At 47.7% G+C, this 17396-nt stretch overlaps 1 protein-coding gene across 6 annotated transcripts in view; it reads left to right on the plus strand.

The window, feature by feature from the left end:
* Positions 1–17396, plus strand: part of SGMS1 (sphingomyelin synthase 1) — a 93638-nt gene that overhangs the window by 25749 nt on the left and 50493 nt on the right. The window contains exon 1 of one of the 6 annotated variants that reach the window (XM_036385943.2): positions 12555–12615. The exons of 4 other annotated variants lie outside the window; for them this stretch is intronic. The gene's annotated coding sequence lies outside the window, so the exon portion shown is untranslated. Of the gene's footprint in view, positions 1–12554; positions 12616–17396 lie in introns of those variants that run through there. One more of the 6 variants, XM_036385940.2, reaches the window with a different exon arrangement.

Here is a 17396-nt window from a genome sequence, read left to right on the forward strand (position 1 = left end):
GGAAAGAAGCTGAAAGATCCCTTAGATCAGTTCTTTCTGCCTGCTTGCAGGGAAGGATGACTAAGAGCAGAACTTGAAGGTGTAGATTGTAGATAAATGCTCCCAAAACTCTGCTTGTGAGGAAATTTTTGCCCTTCTGGCTGTGGAAACTGGTGATGTATTGTGTAGACAGCCAGAAAGGGGGCTGGAATACCTGTGTTCTGTTCCCAGCTCTGGCTTTGGCATAGATAAATGACCTGCAAAGAGAGAATAAACAGGGTGTATGCCCTTTATTGCTGCTTATAGTTGTGTTTTTGTCTTTCAGTAATCCTTTGAAGCTGTGTGAGGATTTGCTGAAAGGCATCTCATAAGATTTGTCATGGTTTTGTTGGGTTTGATCCATGCTGGAAAGCTCCATGACTGATTGAAGAGGTAGAGGGGAGGTGTAGTGAGAATCAGGAAATAAAAGTGGAGTTTTGGGTGTAAAGATTCTGAGGAAGAGTGTTCTAAAAGCTGTTATTTGTTTGTGTGCAGCCCCTGTGTCCAGCACCCTGAGTGAGCCAAGTCTCTCATGCCTCCCATTCCTAGTTGGGAAAACTTTTGCCTTTTTCCTGAAAATGTTCTGGAATATTAGTGAGCCTCAACTGGCAGATTGTGAGAGACTGTGGTGGGAGACAGAGCAGAAAAGCACCTTTCAGTTGTGATTCTTCCTATCCAGCTGAATTCTCCCTGCAGAGAGAATTCAGGGAGCTGAGCATGTTTGTCTTTGGAAAATTTGGGTTTAGCCCCTCTCCAGTGGCTGTCCCAATACTGCATCCCTCTGGATCTCAAAGGCTGTATAATTCAGATTTTCAGTGGCTTTTCCACAGAATCTCTAAGAAGTACCACGAGAAATCCTGAGAAAAATGCTGTGACTAAACACCAAGTCTGCTCAAATAGAGGGAAATGATATTTTTGTGTGTCACAGGTCAGATGAATGATGAGCAGGTTTTTTGCACTTGTTGCTCTCTGAAAGCTGCCTCTGTGTCACTGTTCTGGACAAACTGTAATAATGCCAAGGCTTGTTTACAGCTCTTGTGAAAATTTCTACTTTCCCCACCCTTCTTCAAGTGCATCAGTGTTGGAAGCAGGAGGCTTTAAGCAGACACCTGAATCTCCTATCACTGCATTGATTCAGCTTCTGTTTGCTCTGCATCCAATACACAGCAGTGATGAATAATGCAGGCATCTATTACTTAAAGTTTAATGCAGCTTTAATCAGGCTTGGACATCAAGAGGTGCAGAGGAGGCTGCTCTGCTCTGTGCTAAAGGGAAAAGATTCAATCCAGGTGTGGCTGGGTCTGTGTTGTTGGGTTGTTCCCTTGCCCAGGGCAGGGCCTGTCCCCTGGGCTGGCCCTGCTGAGGGACCTCCAGGGCTGGGTCCAGTTCTGGGTCCCCAATCCAGGAAGGACCTGGAGGGGCTGGAGCCCCAGGAGGGGCTGAGGGAGCTGGGCAGGGGCTGAGCCTGGAGCAAAGGAGGCTCAGGGGGCCCTTGTGGCTCTGCACAACTCCCTGCCAGGAGGGGACAGCCAGGGGGGGCCGGGCTGTGCTGCCAGGGAACAGGGACAGGACAAGGGCAAAGGGCCTCAAGCTGGGCCAGGGGAGGCTCAGCTTGGACAGCAGCAGCAATTTCTGCATGCAAAGGGTGAATTAGTTCTTATCTCAGTTACAGTCTCACAAACCCTGAGTTCTACAGCACTTCACTTTGACAAACTAAAAATGGAGCTCCATCTCTCTCTCTACAAGGCCTTTTAAGGATAAACTGTCCAATTAAGAAATGACACCTGAATTATTCTTACTTTTAACCCAATAACCAACTACCCTTGGCCTGCAATGCAGACTTTTTTATCCAATTACACAAAACCACCCAAACCCATGGAGAAGAAGGTGGAGAAGGACCAGCCTCTGCCCTGAAACCTCCATCTTGTTTATATACATTACTGTATTCTAAAATACTAAACTAAGTCTTCCACTATGTGATATCACACACTTCTATTCAAACTCCACACTTATAATCCCAGTTCTATCATTCAATTTTAGAATTCAATTCCAGGCCTTGGCAGGGGCTGCCCAGGGAGCTTTGCAGTGCCCAGCCCTGCAGGTGTCCCAGCAAGGGCTGGAGGTGGCACTCAGTGCTCTGGGCTGGGGACAAGGTGGGCACTGGGCACAGCTGGCACTCCATGGGCTGGCAGGGATTTTCCAGCCTAAAATAATTCTGTGACTCTGTGGCACAGCTCATCATTTCTGTGCAGATACTCACTTGCAGCTGCTTTGGTGTCTGTGACCTCTGGTTTTTGCTGTATTTATCTCAATCTGTGACAGCACAGGCTCTGTACTCGTGGGGTCAGAGAGCATGTGGATGACTCTGCTGTGATCCAGGGATCTCACAGTGGAATTTTCAGGCACTGCTGTCTCTTCAATGGCTTTTTTTTTCCTTCTTGGTACGAGTATTATTTTTTTAAACAAAGGAAAAACATCCCTTTCATCAATTGTTCTCTTTGCAGAAGTTGAGCCTTAAAATAATCCAGGAAGCCTTTTGTTATATAAATATACTCATCCTCCAGCTTGGCACTGAATGTGCTTGACAGAGCTGCTTGCTGAATTCTCTTTTAAACTTGAATTTCAGTGGCTATGAAGGAGAAACCCTGGGCTCAGAGAGCAGAGCAAGCACTGCTTGCTGTGTAATCACAGTGTAACAGGGACTATTTAGAGCAGTGGAAAGCAGGGGTTTATGCCTGGAACTCAGTTTCTGTGCCTCAGTGATTTTTGTTTCAGCTTGTTACAGCCAGGTATGCTCATACCTACCAAATTTAGCTCCATGGGAAGGGAGCATATGTGCAGTCTTTTGGAAATATTCCTGCTTAAGTTGTTTGCTCAGGAATAGAATTGTGTGTGAATACAGCAAGGGTTGGAATGGTTAACAGTAAATTCCAGTGCACAGCACTCAGTGGTGAGATCTCCCAGTTAAGTGGGCAACAGGTGACTAGAGCAGATGTTTAAATAGAAAATGAAACAGCACCACCAAAAAAGTTCCCATAAACTCAAAAATCCATCAACCACAAAACCTCACCACCCTGTGAATTTCAAATAATCTTTGTTCGAAGTGGTGGCTGTTTCCTGGGTGTTGTCCTGTGCACATAAAAGCACCTTGGGGGGAATTTATGAATCATGTGGAGTTTTTCTGTGTCCTCTGTAGGCCACACTTTGATTGTGACATTGGCTTTTTAAGTGACACCTTTGGTTTGTTTTGCTGCAAGTCTGAACTTGAAGCTGCTGCTGACTAAGGAGGTTGGACTCAGTGTTCTTGAAGGTCTTTTCCAACCTAAATGTTTGATGATTCCTCCCAGCTTTTCACAGAATCACTGGGTTGGGAGAGACCTTCAAGAACATCAAACCAGCCCTAAACACCTCAACCAAACCAGGGTGCCACATCCAGTCTTTGTTTAAACACATCCAGGGATGGTGACTCCACCACCTCCCTGGGCAGGCCATTTCAATATTTTATCACTCTTTGTGTGAAAAACTTCTTCCTGATATCCAACCTATATTTTCCCTGACACAGCTTGAGATGCATTCATCAAAACTGTCCCAGAGAGGTGGGGATGTTTTCAGAGGGTGCTGCAGGATGTGCCTGGCTGGTTTTGGTACAAGCAGGGACAGCTTCCACCATCCCAGGTTGCTCCAGGCCTCATCCAGCCTGGCCTTGGACACTTCCAGGGATGGGGCATCCACAGCCTCTCCAGACAATTACATCTTTGCAAAACTAAAGGTTTAATGGAATTTTGGAGCAGAGATTTTATATAGCCTGTGTTCAATGAAGTTGGGATTTGGTAGATTTTTTAGCTGCTTTATTCAGTGGCTTGGCTTGTTCTGGGTGCTGTAGATAATTTCCTTCTTGTCTTCTAATTTATTTGCCTTCAGACATGTAGCTGCTCCCGTGTTTCCAGGAAAATGGAAAGGATGTGGCAGCAGGAAATGGCTGCAGTTAATGAAAATAGGTTGTACTTGCTGATGATGAATCCTTAATCCAAAGAGGGAACGTTCTCTCTCCAGCTTTGTGGCCTGAATTAGCATCTGACTGTTCCTTTGTCCTGGGGCTGGCTCTGAATAACTCTGGGATTGATTCATGGCTTAGGGCCCCCAGTAATGGGATTTCCTGTGAGGGTGTGTCACCAGTCCTTGCACAGGTTCAAAGGGAAAATGGGTTTTCCCTCCTGTGTTGCATCCTCTGGACTTGTGCCCCTTGGCTTTGGCTCCCTTTCCTCCCTGCCTCTGGAACCCAGGAGGTTTCAGCTGGGATTTGATGATAAACTATCCAATTAAGAAGTGACACCTAAATTATTCTTACTTTTAATTCAATAACCAACCACCCGTGGCCTGCAATGCAGACTTTCTTTCAAAGCCATCCCAGCTCCTTTCAAGTGCCCCATCATCCACCCAAGGCATGTGGGGACAGGGCTGTGTTCTCCTCGGCTTCAAGAGTGAGCACAAATACATTTAGTGCTTTCTGAAAGGCTTTCAAGTGCAGCACTGCTCTTTTGCAGCTCTTTTTGCCTCCTTTGAAGGCTGAGCAGCACCACTGAACTCGGGGCTGCAGTGCGTGACTGCTCCCTCAGCAAGCAGTTAAAACATCAGCTATTACACTGATGTGCAAATGTTATTTTGTGCTGAAGTCATGCTGGAAATAGTTCAAAATGTCTTGTTTATTTGGATTCACGAGGGCCACGCTGTCTCGCTGAGCTCTAATCTTGTTTTGCTCTCTGCTTTCTTGGCAATCAGCAGAGCTGGATTCAAACCACGCTGGGGGACTGAAGGTGCCTCCTGCTCTGCACTCAGGAGCCACAGGCTGAGGGCAGCACCCCTGGCTTTGTGCCTTTTGGGACAGCTGGGGGGTTAATCAGTTGTTTTCCCTCAGTCCTTGGATGGGTGGAACAGGCTCTGCTCCTGTGTTGAATTAAACCCTCTGCCCCTGTGCTCAGGTGAGACCCCACCTGCAGAGCTGGCCCAGCACAGGAGGGGCCTGGAGCTGCTGCACAGAGCCCAGGGCAGGCACCAGGATGGGCAGAGGGATGGAGCAGCTCTGCTGGGAGGAAAGGCTGGCACAGCTGGGGCTGCTCACCTGGAGAGGAGAAGCTCTGGGGTCACCAAACTGGGGCCTGAAGGAGCTGATGGGAAAGATGGAGAGGGACTGGGGACACGGGATGGAGTGACAGGACACAGGGAATGGTTTCCCAGTGCCAGGGGGCAGGGATGGGTGGGATCTTGGGAATGAGGAATTGTTCCCTGGCAGGCCCAAGGGTCAGGGTGCCCAGAGCAGCTGGGGCTGCCCCTGGATCCCTGGCAGTGCCCAAGGCCAGGCTGGAGTTTGGGGCTTGGAGCAGCCTGGGATGGTGGAAGGTGTCCTTACACATGACAGGGAGGGAATGAGATGAGCTTTAAGGTACTTTCTGTGATTGTTTTAAATATCTCTTACTGGATAAGCACTGACTCACTTGGTCATTATCTTAATGACAGATGCACTTGTTTAAAATGACTCCACGGTTTTGCAGTTCTATTGTTTAGCAGATAATACAGTTATTGGGATTCTTGCACAAGATGCTTTGTTTCAGTTCACTCCCTAAATGTTTCTCTCTGTGTTTGCAAGAGGCATGAAAATGAAAGGTTTTTCCCTGGCCTGTGCTGCCCTGCCTCTTGTCCCCATTCCCAGGGAGCAGTGCAAGGCTGTCAGAAGCTGTTTGACAGATTTTCCTGTACTACTTAAGAAGACAAAAAGTTATATCTAACATATTTTGCTGTGCAGGGATAAATACATAGCAAAGGGTGTGTGAAATATTTGATCTGAACGTACTGAGGGATTTTGTAGTGCCAGCACAGGATGTTTGCTCTGTCACCAGAGTCCTGTGTGACTGTCCCAGCTGTTCCAATCATGTGTGCATCCCTGCTGCATCCAGACAGGTTTAAATATCCTCCTGTCCAGAGCATGCTCCCATCTCCAGCTTCCTGCATTGTGGAGCATCCTCACAGCCATCTCCAGACACTGACACATCACTCAATTCCCCAGGCTTTGCTAGGACTTTCTTGGAAAGCTGGGGAGCTCCCTGAGCTCTGTGTGGCACATATGGAAAGGCAGAAAGGTGAGGGACAGGCTTTACACAAAGTCTGTGTCATTCTTAGGATATGTTAATATCTGGGGTGGTTCCAGGTGTTTTGTGGGTGCTGGTGCTGATCCAGATGAGCTGAGGCAGCTCCTTGTGTCTGCCCCAGGCCCTGGTGCTCTGTGCCCTGCCTGGGCATTGGTTACTAATAAAAATCCAGTTGCTGCTTCCCAAATTCAGGGCCAGCCCCCAACTTGCTCTGGATGTTTTGTTAGGATTTCCCCGCCTGTGTTTTGGTCTCTGTGAAGCTTCTCAGGGAAGGCAGCCGAATACCAAGGCAGTGTCTCCAGCTCTGCAGTTTTGCTGATCTGTTTGAAGTCCCCAGACAGTTGATCAGGCAAACTTGCTGCTAAATGGATGATCTAATTCCCGGTGAATGCTGTGATCACAAGCATTACCCTACATCACAGAAACAATTTGAAAACCAGTGCATACTCCTCAAGCTGTCAGTTGTCTTTCAGCGCCCTCCTTGTGCTCTTTCATCTTGAAAATGCTTGTGCTGAAGCTCCAATAAACTCACCTGTCAGCAGCTGCAGGGATGTCTCCTCTGTCTCCAGCTCCTAGCTGTAGCTGGCAGTTTAAAAGCTGTTTACAGAGGAGATAAAGCAAGGAGCTCTCTTGTAGCTGCTGCTTCTCTAAATGATTTTTCTTACACTCCAGTAATACTCAGCACAAGGCTGTGTTGGTGCTTTGTGAGGATTGCTCAAAGCCAGCACATGAGTTCTGTGCTCAGAACCTCTGAGGACACGGGCAGGGCAGGAAGGTGTCCCTGTACAGAGGGAAAATGGGGTGGAGAGATGGTCTGGAGAGAGGTGACATCCTGGAAAAAGAGGGGGACACAGCACCCAACAGCCTGACTGCCTGAAGAGTGGCCCCCAGCAGAGGAATGCTGTTTCACAGTCCACAGATAGGTGGTTTGAATTTTACAAGGGGGAACTCCTTTGAAACCTGACATTTATGGACTCATTAAAATCATTGGGGTGGCAAAGACCTCTGGGATCATCCAGTGCCAGTTGTGCCCAGTGCCCACCTTGTGCCCAGCCCAGAGCCCTGAGTGCCACCTCCAGCCCTTGCTGGGACACCTCCAGGGATGGGCACTGCAAAGCTCCCTGGGCAGCCCCTGCTAAGGACTGAGCACCCTTTGCATGCAGAAATTGCTGCTGAAATTCCAAGGAATTGATGCCTTGAGAAGGCTGACCTAGAATAGAGTTAAAGAATAAAGCAGGGATTTATTAAAAGGATCTCCTCCATGGATCCACCCTGGGCAGCACAAGAGCCCAGCCAGGGCTGCACCCAGGATGAACCAAAATGGGCACCTGGTCACAGGGTCTGTCACTGTGATCAGTTCTGCTCCATTTGCATCTTGTAGTTAATTGTCCAATTACAGCTTTAGGTTATGGAGTCCCATCCTGCTTGTTTTTCTCTCTCCAGCCCACGGTGTTTGTGCTCCTGGGCCTGAGATTTGGATCATTTGTCCTTGGTCCCCAGCTAGAGAAGGAATTGTTTTATCTAGCATTATTAAGGATAAATAATTCCATATAAAAAGGAATTATTTTATCTGTGAAGAGAGCTCACCATCCCCTGGTATGAATCTCAGAACTACACATTAAAGCAGCACAGAATCTGAAAAAATATAAAAGCTAAAACCTGAGACGTCAGAATCTCTAAGAGAGCCTGTTTTTTGTGGACCTGTTTATTCTCTTTCTTCTCAAGGGGGGGTTCTACATGGTCATTTCAGTGAAATCCCTGTTCTCATCCCTCCTTTCTGTTCCAGCATACAGAGCCCTGCAGTAGGAGTACCTGACAAATTGCCCCAAGGAGCAGCTTTGTTTTTACACCACAGCCTTGCAAAAAGCAACTCTAAAAACTTAGATAAGTGAGCTTAATAAAACAGCAAATTTTTGTTTTCTGTCCTTCTGCCTCTTGCTTGTACAAGAGGCACCATCCTTGTAAAAGTCTTGCTAAATCTGAAGCTCTTCTCCCTTTGTTTACAAAAACCCACCCTTTGTTTCCATGTTGATGCACTGGTTGTTAAGTTTTATCTGGAGAATTCTGATACTCAGCCAGGATCTGCTTCTCTGTGGTAATTTGAGGTGGGATGAAAATGGACACTTCAAAGCAATCCTGTGTTGTCATCCCGTGAGTTTGAGACCCTGAAAACAGGGGGAAGACAATTAAAAATTTAAAGATCTGTGTCCCAGCAGGAGTTTGAGGCTACAGCTCTCCCCTGGGTGTAGTGTGAATATTCATGACACAGAACTGTGGGCACTGTGCACATGAAAAGAGGAAACCCAGGTGTGTTGAGCAGGAATCAGGTGTGTGCTGCAGGGTCAGTGAGGCTGGAGAGCAGCAATTGGTTACTAATAAAAATCCAGGTCATTTTCTGTGCACCTCCTTAGGGGTCACTTTGCTGGTGCTGCATGAGGAAATAATAAATGTAGGTGACCTAGGTATGTGTATTTATTTGATCTCTTCAGCTGAGAGGGAGGAAGGCACATGCACAGCCAGGGATGTGGTTAATTCCTTGCTCTGCTGCTGTGGTTTAAGAAAAATTTTGGAAGCCTCTGTTTCAAGTTATTGAGAGGTTACTGCATTTTGCAGGCTCTTTCCTGTCTCTGAAGCCTAATGCTTGTTTTCTGCAACACTGGCAGAAAGCAAAAGCATTATTAGTTTTGGGGTTTGTTCTGCTCTTGGGAGGCTTTTTTTTCTGAATTGGGAGGTTTCTTCACTGCAAATAGCTGCAAAGTCAAAGTAGTAAATGCATAAATATTCTTAGGGAAGGAGTAGATAACAGAACAAGCAACTGTAAAAATAAGTTTAGAAATCACTTTTTTCTCCACGATTCTCCATGTCCTAAACCCTCCATCTCCAAAAAGAAAAAGGTTCAGCAAAGGATGATGAAGCTGATCAAAGGCATGGAACAGCTGTTGTAGAAAAGGAGATAAATAAACTTTGTCCCTTTAGCATGGAGCAGAAACGATTGTGAGGGGAAGAAGTGAGGAGAGGAATGTTAAGCAGATTGGGAGCTTTGCATCTTCCAAAGAAGATGACTGTACCCAAAAGAAAATCACAAAAAACCAAAACAACAAGGAAGGAAGCAACGAGCTTATAAAAGGGAAAGCTTTTCTTTTGCTGGTGCACAGTTCTGCTGTGGTATTCCTGGTGGCCAGGATGGTGCTGGAAGGTGAGAGGTTCAAAGCAGGCTGGATAAAACCCATCCTGTTAAAAGCTATTGAAGACAGTGTCTCCTGGCTCAGGGAACAGTTATTAAAGCAGAGCTGGGAGGAATCCCAGGGTGTGTGAGGCTGCAGGGGCTCAGTGAGCACCTGGTGTCCCCTCCCTGCTCCAGCAGGGCCATCCCAGAGGCCAGGGCACAGCATTGTGTGCACCCAGCTGTGCCCCTGCCCCTTGTTGTAAAAGGTATCAATGTCTGTGTTAAACTTTTTGTTTCAGAAACCTGAAACTTGCTTTTGTAAGCAGGTCAGAAATAACACCCAGCTGTTGTGTAGCTGCGTAACACAGGGGCTGCAACCTGGAGTAGCAGATGAAATGTGGGATTTCTTGGCTTCCAGACTATTTCCTACTTTTGGTGGGTAATAGGAAACAGGCAAGCAGGAATAGCAAGTGATTCAGGTGACAGAAAGCTGGTGTTCAGGAGCAGATGATAGCAGCAGCTGTCTTGGCTGGTTGGGCTGTGCTCCTTTCCCAAAATCCTGCAGTCTGGAGCGTGCTGGGAGTGGGTGGGTTGGGTGGCAGCTGCTGCTGGGGTGATGCTCAGGTTACCCTGCTGCACTGGAGGCTCCCTGCACACTCCATTGCCAGCCTGCTGCAATGTTTGGGTAGAGCTGGAAGGCTGGGATTGCACCTTCACCCAGTGAGGGTGAAGGTTTCTCAGCTGCACAGAGCTTTTTACCACACCCGGGGGGCTGCTTGGTGCCATCTGCAAGGACTGAATTTCCCTGGAGATGTTGACGTTCAGCGGCGTGTGGGTGTCAGGAGGCTTTGGGAGGTGGAGGAGGATGGAGTTGGAATAATGTCCTTTGAATCAGAGCTGTTTTGATCTGCTAGAAAGAAACTGGCTGCTGTAAAAGGAGGGGAGAAATCCTCAAACACTGGACTACTCTAGGATTTTGTGCAGAGAAGAAAGACTTGGAGCAGGAGCTGTTTGAGAATTGATCCTGGTCTGGGTGGGGTGGAAACCCAAGTGTGAGTGAGCGTGTGTGGGGTCACTGACATGCTGTACACACATGCCCAACAGCCATGCCTTGAAAATGGAAAGAAACTCTTGGTTCAGAGCGCTCCACCCCAAGGCATGGGCTTGATGACCTGTGTGATAACTTGGAGAGTAAATTCCAAGTGATTCATCCCTTTTCTGACCTCTCGAACTCTGACTGCTCGTGTCTGTTGCTGTCAAGTGGCTGCTTCTGTATTTATGAGCAAGGTGGAAACTACTGACCTGCTTTGCCTCCTCTGAAAGGCAAGTGATAGTTCTCTCTGAGATGGCAGGGGTGCTATTTCTGCATGTGCCTGGACTAAATTTACTGCAGGGAACTGAAAAGTGTAGATGGTGACGACTGCTGGAAGGGAAAGCGTGTATTTACTGCTCCGTGGCAATAGATTTATAGACAGATAGTTTGGTTTATAGATAAATATTGTTGCCTCTATTTCTGTAGCCATAAGCAGTAGATTTTAAAGCCTAAACTTTGCTATAATCTAGGGACCTTTTAATATTTTTTTTTCCCCTATCCCATCTGCTGAGTTCTTCACTGGCGGCTGAGGCGTCACGTGGCGCCAGGAGAGCCAAGAGAAGTGACGCATCCTGGTCTCCCATGGTAACTCTGCTTTTCCTCTGCTTTTAGCTCCTTTGCTTTGCTCCCAGATGGCATAACCTGCCTGTGGAATTACACTGCCTCTGCTCACTCACAGGTGAAGCTGAGGTTGCAGGGTTTTCACTCCCTGCAAACGGTTGGCACTCGCTAACCCAAATTGAAAGGGGAACAAAGAGCACCACAAAACACAAAGGCTCCAAACCAACACCAAGCCCAGAAATCTCCCAGTTCCCCACCCAAACTTCTCAACATGCAGGAAGCACCGTGGGAGTTTGCTCTTTGTTTGCCATTCAGGATAGTGAAGCTTGTCTGAGAAGTTTCTGCAAACCACAGGTAGATACCCTGCGAGTGAGGTACAATTCTCACCAAAGATTCACAATCGTCACCTAAATTTGCAGTCTGGGTCTTGCAGTTCACACAGGTTTTGCTGCTGGAAACCTGTTAGGTGAGGCTTGCTCTTTGTTTTTCTTTTTTTTCCTCTTTCTTCACCACCCCCATCAGTTGTTTTTAACCCCTGGTTGCTGTATGCAGTTACTGCCTGCATTTTTGTGAGAAATATCCTACTTATCCCCCAAGAAAAGCTCTTGGGTTTGCATCCAAATATGCTGATATTTTTAATGATTTATTTTGAAAATACTTCTGATTTATTTTGAAAAATGGATAATTTAATTAGAGAATTATAAAATGATTTGGGTTGGAAGGGACATTAAAGCCCATCTTATTCCAACCCTGCCATGGCAGGGACACCTTCCACTGTCCCAGGCTGCTCCAGCCTGGCCTTGGGCCACTGCCAGGGATCCAGGGGCAGCCACAGCTGCTCTGGGCACCCTGTGCCAGGGCCTGCCCACCCCTCCAGGGAACAATTAACTTAAAGCCATTTTCTGCTCCTGTCTTATATCCACTGTAACTTTATTGTATTAAACCAGCCATGGTATTTGCTGAGGCTGCAAATGGAGTAGCTCCTCACCAGGTGTAAACACTGAGTAGAGCCCTTGCAGTGAGAGATCTCAAACCTGGTTTTGTGCCCTGTTTCCAAACTCTTCTGTACCTGTTTTCTGTGTGCACTGAAGCACAGCTAAAGCAACGTATGTCTGGTTTAACTCTGCCCTGCCAATTGGATTTTTGCTTTAGGGCAAAGCTTTCACAAACCCAATTTATCCTCAGGGAGCAAGAAGAAAAAACTGGTTTTGCTCACACATAGTCCCCGTGTAGTGGAGGAGTCGGTGGTGAAGTTTTTCAGTGTGGCAGGATTTGCATTTCTGTTGCCACAGCTACAAGTGAGCTCACAGCATTTCAGTGCTCCGCCGGGGACGAGCAGGAGTTTTCAGAGTGAAGGCATCAGTGCACCCAGATGACTCATTCTGGTGTGTCCAAGGGCTGGGGAATCACTTCTTCAATGGGAGAGGATGCCCTGGTGTGCGGGGGAGGAGGCAGAGATGTAGTCTGAGCAGTTTGGGGCTGCCTGGGTTTATTTGGGACACGAGCTGGGAGATGTGTGCTGGGAAGAGGCTGCTGAGCTGTCACCTGATGCACAACATCCCTCTGGGCACCTGGATGTTGGGAAGTATCCCAGGATTCCTTTGATGTGCTTCCTCTGGCTTTGCTCCAAGCAGGTATTTAGTACAAATCTCTCTTCTCATCATAATGGCACTGAATTCCCTTCTGTTGTGCTTCAGTTCCAGGCAGTCCATCCTGCTGCCCTGGGTTTGCATGGGGACTGCTGCTGCCTGGCTAAATCCAAACAATAGCCTGCTTGTGGCAGCTGAAAGTGGTGCTGGAAAAAAAAATCCCTCCTCTGTAATTGCAGGAAAAAAACAAGCCTGTGTGCAGCAGGAAGCAGCAAGACTCTATTAACTCATACTTTTAATTTTTTTCCCTGTGTCTTCTGCACAGTCTGTGATGATTTAAGCATAAATTGCTTAGGAAAAGTCCTTGGCCTGTTATTTAGTCACTGATTGCTTGTGTGGCAGAGGGTTGGGAGGTTAAGGTCTCCTCCAACCCAAACCATTCCATGATTCTGCTGGTTTGGGTGCATGTCAGAGGATGGTTACCCTGAATCCAGAGATTTGCCATTGTAACCATTGTAAGTGTGAAATATTTAATTAGGAGATAATTCCCTTCATCTAGGTAAGATGTAAAAACTTTGACCTGTCTTGATGTCAGGTTTCTTCCTTTTCCCCAAAGAAAACCTGTCTGGGTGTCCTTCACCTCCAGGATTGCCTGCTCCTCTTGTATCAGTGTTTCATAAGCTGCCTGCAATGGCCTTTTCCTGCTGATTCTTACCCTTGGAATGGCCTACAAGAAGCTGTTTCCTGCATGTTATCACCTGCAAAGTACTGCTGGGACACTGCTGAAAAGTCTGAGAGCTGTGGTGTGAGACAGAGGTTGCAGGGACAGAAAAGCTGGAGATGGGAGAGAACTCTGATATGAGGCCAGCTCAGTTAATGCAGGGATCTGGAACTAAAGGGAGGAGCTGGATCTGAAGTGTTGAGAGCAGTTGTGACACTTTTTTCCCCAACAAACAGCTGTGACTTGTCACACAGGTCACTTCAGTGGCATCCTGTCTATTCACCTGGGCTCATTAAAAAAAAAATTCATTATTGCTTTTGCTTGGTGCTGTTGGGATTTTGAATTTCTATGTTTGAAAGTGCTTTTGTATTGATAATGTGCTTAAGGGTTTTTTTTTTTTTTTTTTTTTTTTTCTGTGTTGGAGGCCTTTTTCTGCTGTGACTTCTTATTTTTGGAGCTATGGGTGTGTAGGTTTATGGATTAAAATAAACAAGGAGGGGGAGAACCCTCCAAACAAAGCCCCACAAGGAGCTCAGGAATCAAATGGAAACTGTGACATAGAGGGAGGACAAGGGTTTAGGGCAGCACAGATACAAAGTGAGGTCTCCAGGGGATGTCTTTGCACAGGCAAGAGGGATGATACCCCCAGAGAGCAGTGACTTTTCTCATCTGTAGGTCAAGGGCAGGGGCATCTCCACTTTGCCTTCATGTGCACTCTGGAATAGACTTGGAAATTCAGCTTGTGTTTGACAAGGAAATGCCAGGTGCCATGGCAGGTGGAACAAAACAAGCAGCAGATCAAACTGAGGGGCCACTGGCCACCAAAGCTCTAGGAAGGGGCATTTTCCAGCTTATGGGAGTGTGCTGGGGTGGGGTGGGCAGGGAAGCAAAACAGCTAAATTATGGATTTGTTACTTGGATTGATGATCAAATGGGAGAAGACTGAAGGCTATAATAGAGCCAGGAGTGCCAGAATTGTGAGGCACAGGAATGGTGCTTCTCAGTGCTTTTTTTGGACGAGGCTGGCCAAGGAACAAAGGTCAGGATGACTGGGGAAAGCCTTTTGGCACTAGCACGGTGCTGTCTGCAAGTGAATTTATCCCTGCAGGCAGCTGCTCACCCCAGCAGCCCAATTTTGGCTTTTGTTGTTTGGTTGTTTGTTTGTTCTCCTCTTAGTAACTCTCCAAAACACCCTGCAGGGTGTCTGCTTGCACCTAAGGGATTACCTTTGTGGGCAGGAGAACAAAGAAGAACAACAGAGCTGCTGTCCTGGAGATTCTGGGCTACCTGTGGTCCCTGTGTCACTCTGATGAGCTCTGCAGATGACACAGTGTCTGGCTGCTCTCACTCTTGTCCAAAATCTCACTCTTGGTCCAAAATGCAAAAGGATTTTGTGGTCTGTTCCCCTGGTGGAAGCCAAAGGAGTGGATCTGAGCATGAAAATTATTGTGGAACCATGGCAGTGGATCTGGTTTGGATGCATAAAGGTGCAATTAAGGCTTGAGAGAAATGTTTTGAACACTTGTGGAGAGTTTGGATGGATGAAAGGGCTCTGCAGGATCCAGCAGAGCCTGGGGAAGTGCTTACCCAGAGTGTATTGGCACAAGGTGTCCCTTGAGTTCCTTTCACCTTGAAAAGACAAATTAAAAAGGGGTTTCTGCTGCCCAGTGGGCTCTGTGGGGTATTTATATTGGACAGTGTTGTTTCCCATGGGAATCCTCCCTTCCTTTTTAAGAGACTTGTTTTGATCTCACATTGTGGTGGGATTTAATGCTTCCAGTACAAGAAATTAAACAAAGGTTTAAAAATAAAAATATCCCCCAAATCTCAGAATGACTTTTGAACCAGCACAGGCAGGAGAGAATCCCCGTGTGGATTATTTGCTCTCTTGGGTTTTGATCTCGTTTTTTTATTGGCCCTAAAAATGTCCAGAGGTTACAATTAGAATAATAAACATTTACAAGGGAATTTTCTACAGTCAGCTTTCATTTAGCACTGAAAGCCCTGAAAAGCCTGGTCCATTTTGGGATGCTGAAGACAAAGTGAGTTTTTTCCTGTTATTTAAGAGCTGCATGATGGATGTGGAAGCTTGAATTTTCCTTTATTTAGTAGTGTACCAAAACCAGTCTTTTGCTGTATAAACAAAGGGTCACATTCATAACAGCAAGAGCAACTAAGCAAGGGCAGTGACTTAGGAGGGGAATATCTTGGTATTGCAAGTGTTTAATGAATAATGGGGGTCTTTTGTGCCAAAATCTTTCTGAATTTGTGACACATTGACCACACAAAGTCCTGCAGCATTTCCTAGGCAGGAGGGAGAGCTGCTGTGTCCATCTCTGTCACACTGCCCTGTTACATGGTGTATTTGGGGAAGGAACACTGCTCCTTTTGTCACCAGATGAATGATCCTGAACTCTGTTTGGGTTCCTGCTGGGTGAGTCTGTGATGGAAACCTGGCTGTGCTGTGTTGGTTTTATGGTTGGTCCCCATCCATGCCCTCAGTGAGTGTAGGGATGTTCCCTGTGCTTCAGTTCCTGCTTTTTGGATTCAGGACCACTCCAAAAATACATTTTGACTATGTAGCTGAGTCAGGTGATCCCCAGGCTCCAGATCTGCTTCTTCGGGGCAGGATGGAGTCCTGGCTGCCTCTGGATTGATGTGCAATTTCCATATGTAATTATTTATCTTAATATGTGTGTGCCTGTGTTTTTATTTCTCTGATTCCCTGAAACTTTGGCCAATTGTTCCTTTTTCTGCCAGCAGCATGCCAGGATCCTTGAGGTGGATCTCAGCAATGTGCTGGACATGCAGCATCCCTGATTCCCCACTGGTTTGCTTTGTTCTGGGTTTCAGTGCCAGCTACAACCTCCTGGTACCTTCCAGCTGGGGAAGGAGCCACTGTCCAGGGTAACAGCAGGGTAACACAGAGACAGGGCTGGTGATGCTTTGCTGGCAGTGAGGAGCTGAGCTGGGCTGGAATTAGCAGCCTCTCTTTTCCCTCCAAGTCCAGAGTAGTTCTTTCTGTGTTTAGTTGGTTCTGCTTTATGGGCTTTGATTCAGTATGAAACAGTTGCTTGTGCTGCCCAGGAGAAAAGTCCTGTATAAATGGGAATTGTTGTGTGTCCTGAGTGCCACAAGTGTAAGGCAAGTCCTCAGCCTCCCCAGGAGGAGCTGCTTTGATATTTGGAGATGCTGCTCTGGTCTTTGTGTTCACAGCTGCAGGAACTGTAAAGATGAAACTGTGAGCTGAGAACCTGAGCCCCTGTGCAGATCTTGTTTTGGGGCTGCCTCTTGGTGCACCTACTCAAGGAATCCCAGAAGAGTTAAAAGGAACTCTAAATCTCATCTCATCCCACCCCTGCCATGGCAGGGACACCTTCCACTGTCCCCAGGCTGCTCCAGCCTGGCCTTGGGCACTGCCAGGGATCCAGGGGCAGCCCCAGCTGCTCTGGGCACCCTGTGCCAGGGCCTGCCCACCCTGCCAGGGAACAATTCCTCATTCCCAATGTCCCATCCAGCCCTGCCCTCTGGCACTGGGAAGCCATCCCCCTTGTCACTCCATCACTTCTAAAGGATCTCTCTCCATCTTTCCCATCAGCTCCTTCAGGCCACAGTTTGGTGACCCCAGAGCTTCTCCTCTCCAGGTGAGCAGCCCCAGCTGTGCCAGCCTTTCCTCCCAGCAGAGCTGCTCCATCCCTCTGCCCATCCTGGTGCCTGCCCTGGGCTCTCTGCAGCAGCTCCAGGTCCCTCCTGTGCTGGCCCCAGGGCTGGGGCAGCTCTGCAGGTGGGGTCTCACCTGAGCCCAGGGGCACAGGGGCAGAATCCCCCCCTCCCCTGCTGCCCACGCTGGGGCTCAGCCCAGGGCACGGGGTGGTTCTGGCTCCCAGCTCTCACCCCCAGCACCCCCAGGGCCTTCTCCAGGGCTGCTCTCAGACACTTCCCAGCCCATCCTTTCGTGTTACACTAGAATCCAGCTTGGTAGCCACAAGGGGAACAGTCCATAAAAACCTTCCCAAGCTCCTGGATGGAACCATGGTATGGCTTAGGGCCACAGACCCTGGCAGAAAATGCACCTGCTTGGGGCAGGGACTGGGCCAGCTGACCC

This window comes from Molothrus ater, chromosome 8 (assembly GCF_012460135.2).
Source record: "Molothrus ater isolate BHLD 08-10-18 breed brown headed cowbird chromosome 8, BPBGC_Mater_1.1, whole genome shotgun sequence".
Classification (NCBI taxonomy): Eukaryota; Metazoa; Chordata; class Aves; order Passeriformes; family Icteridae; genus Molothrus; species Molothrus ater.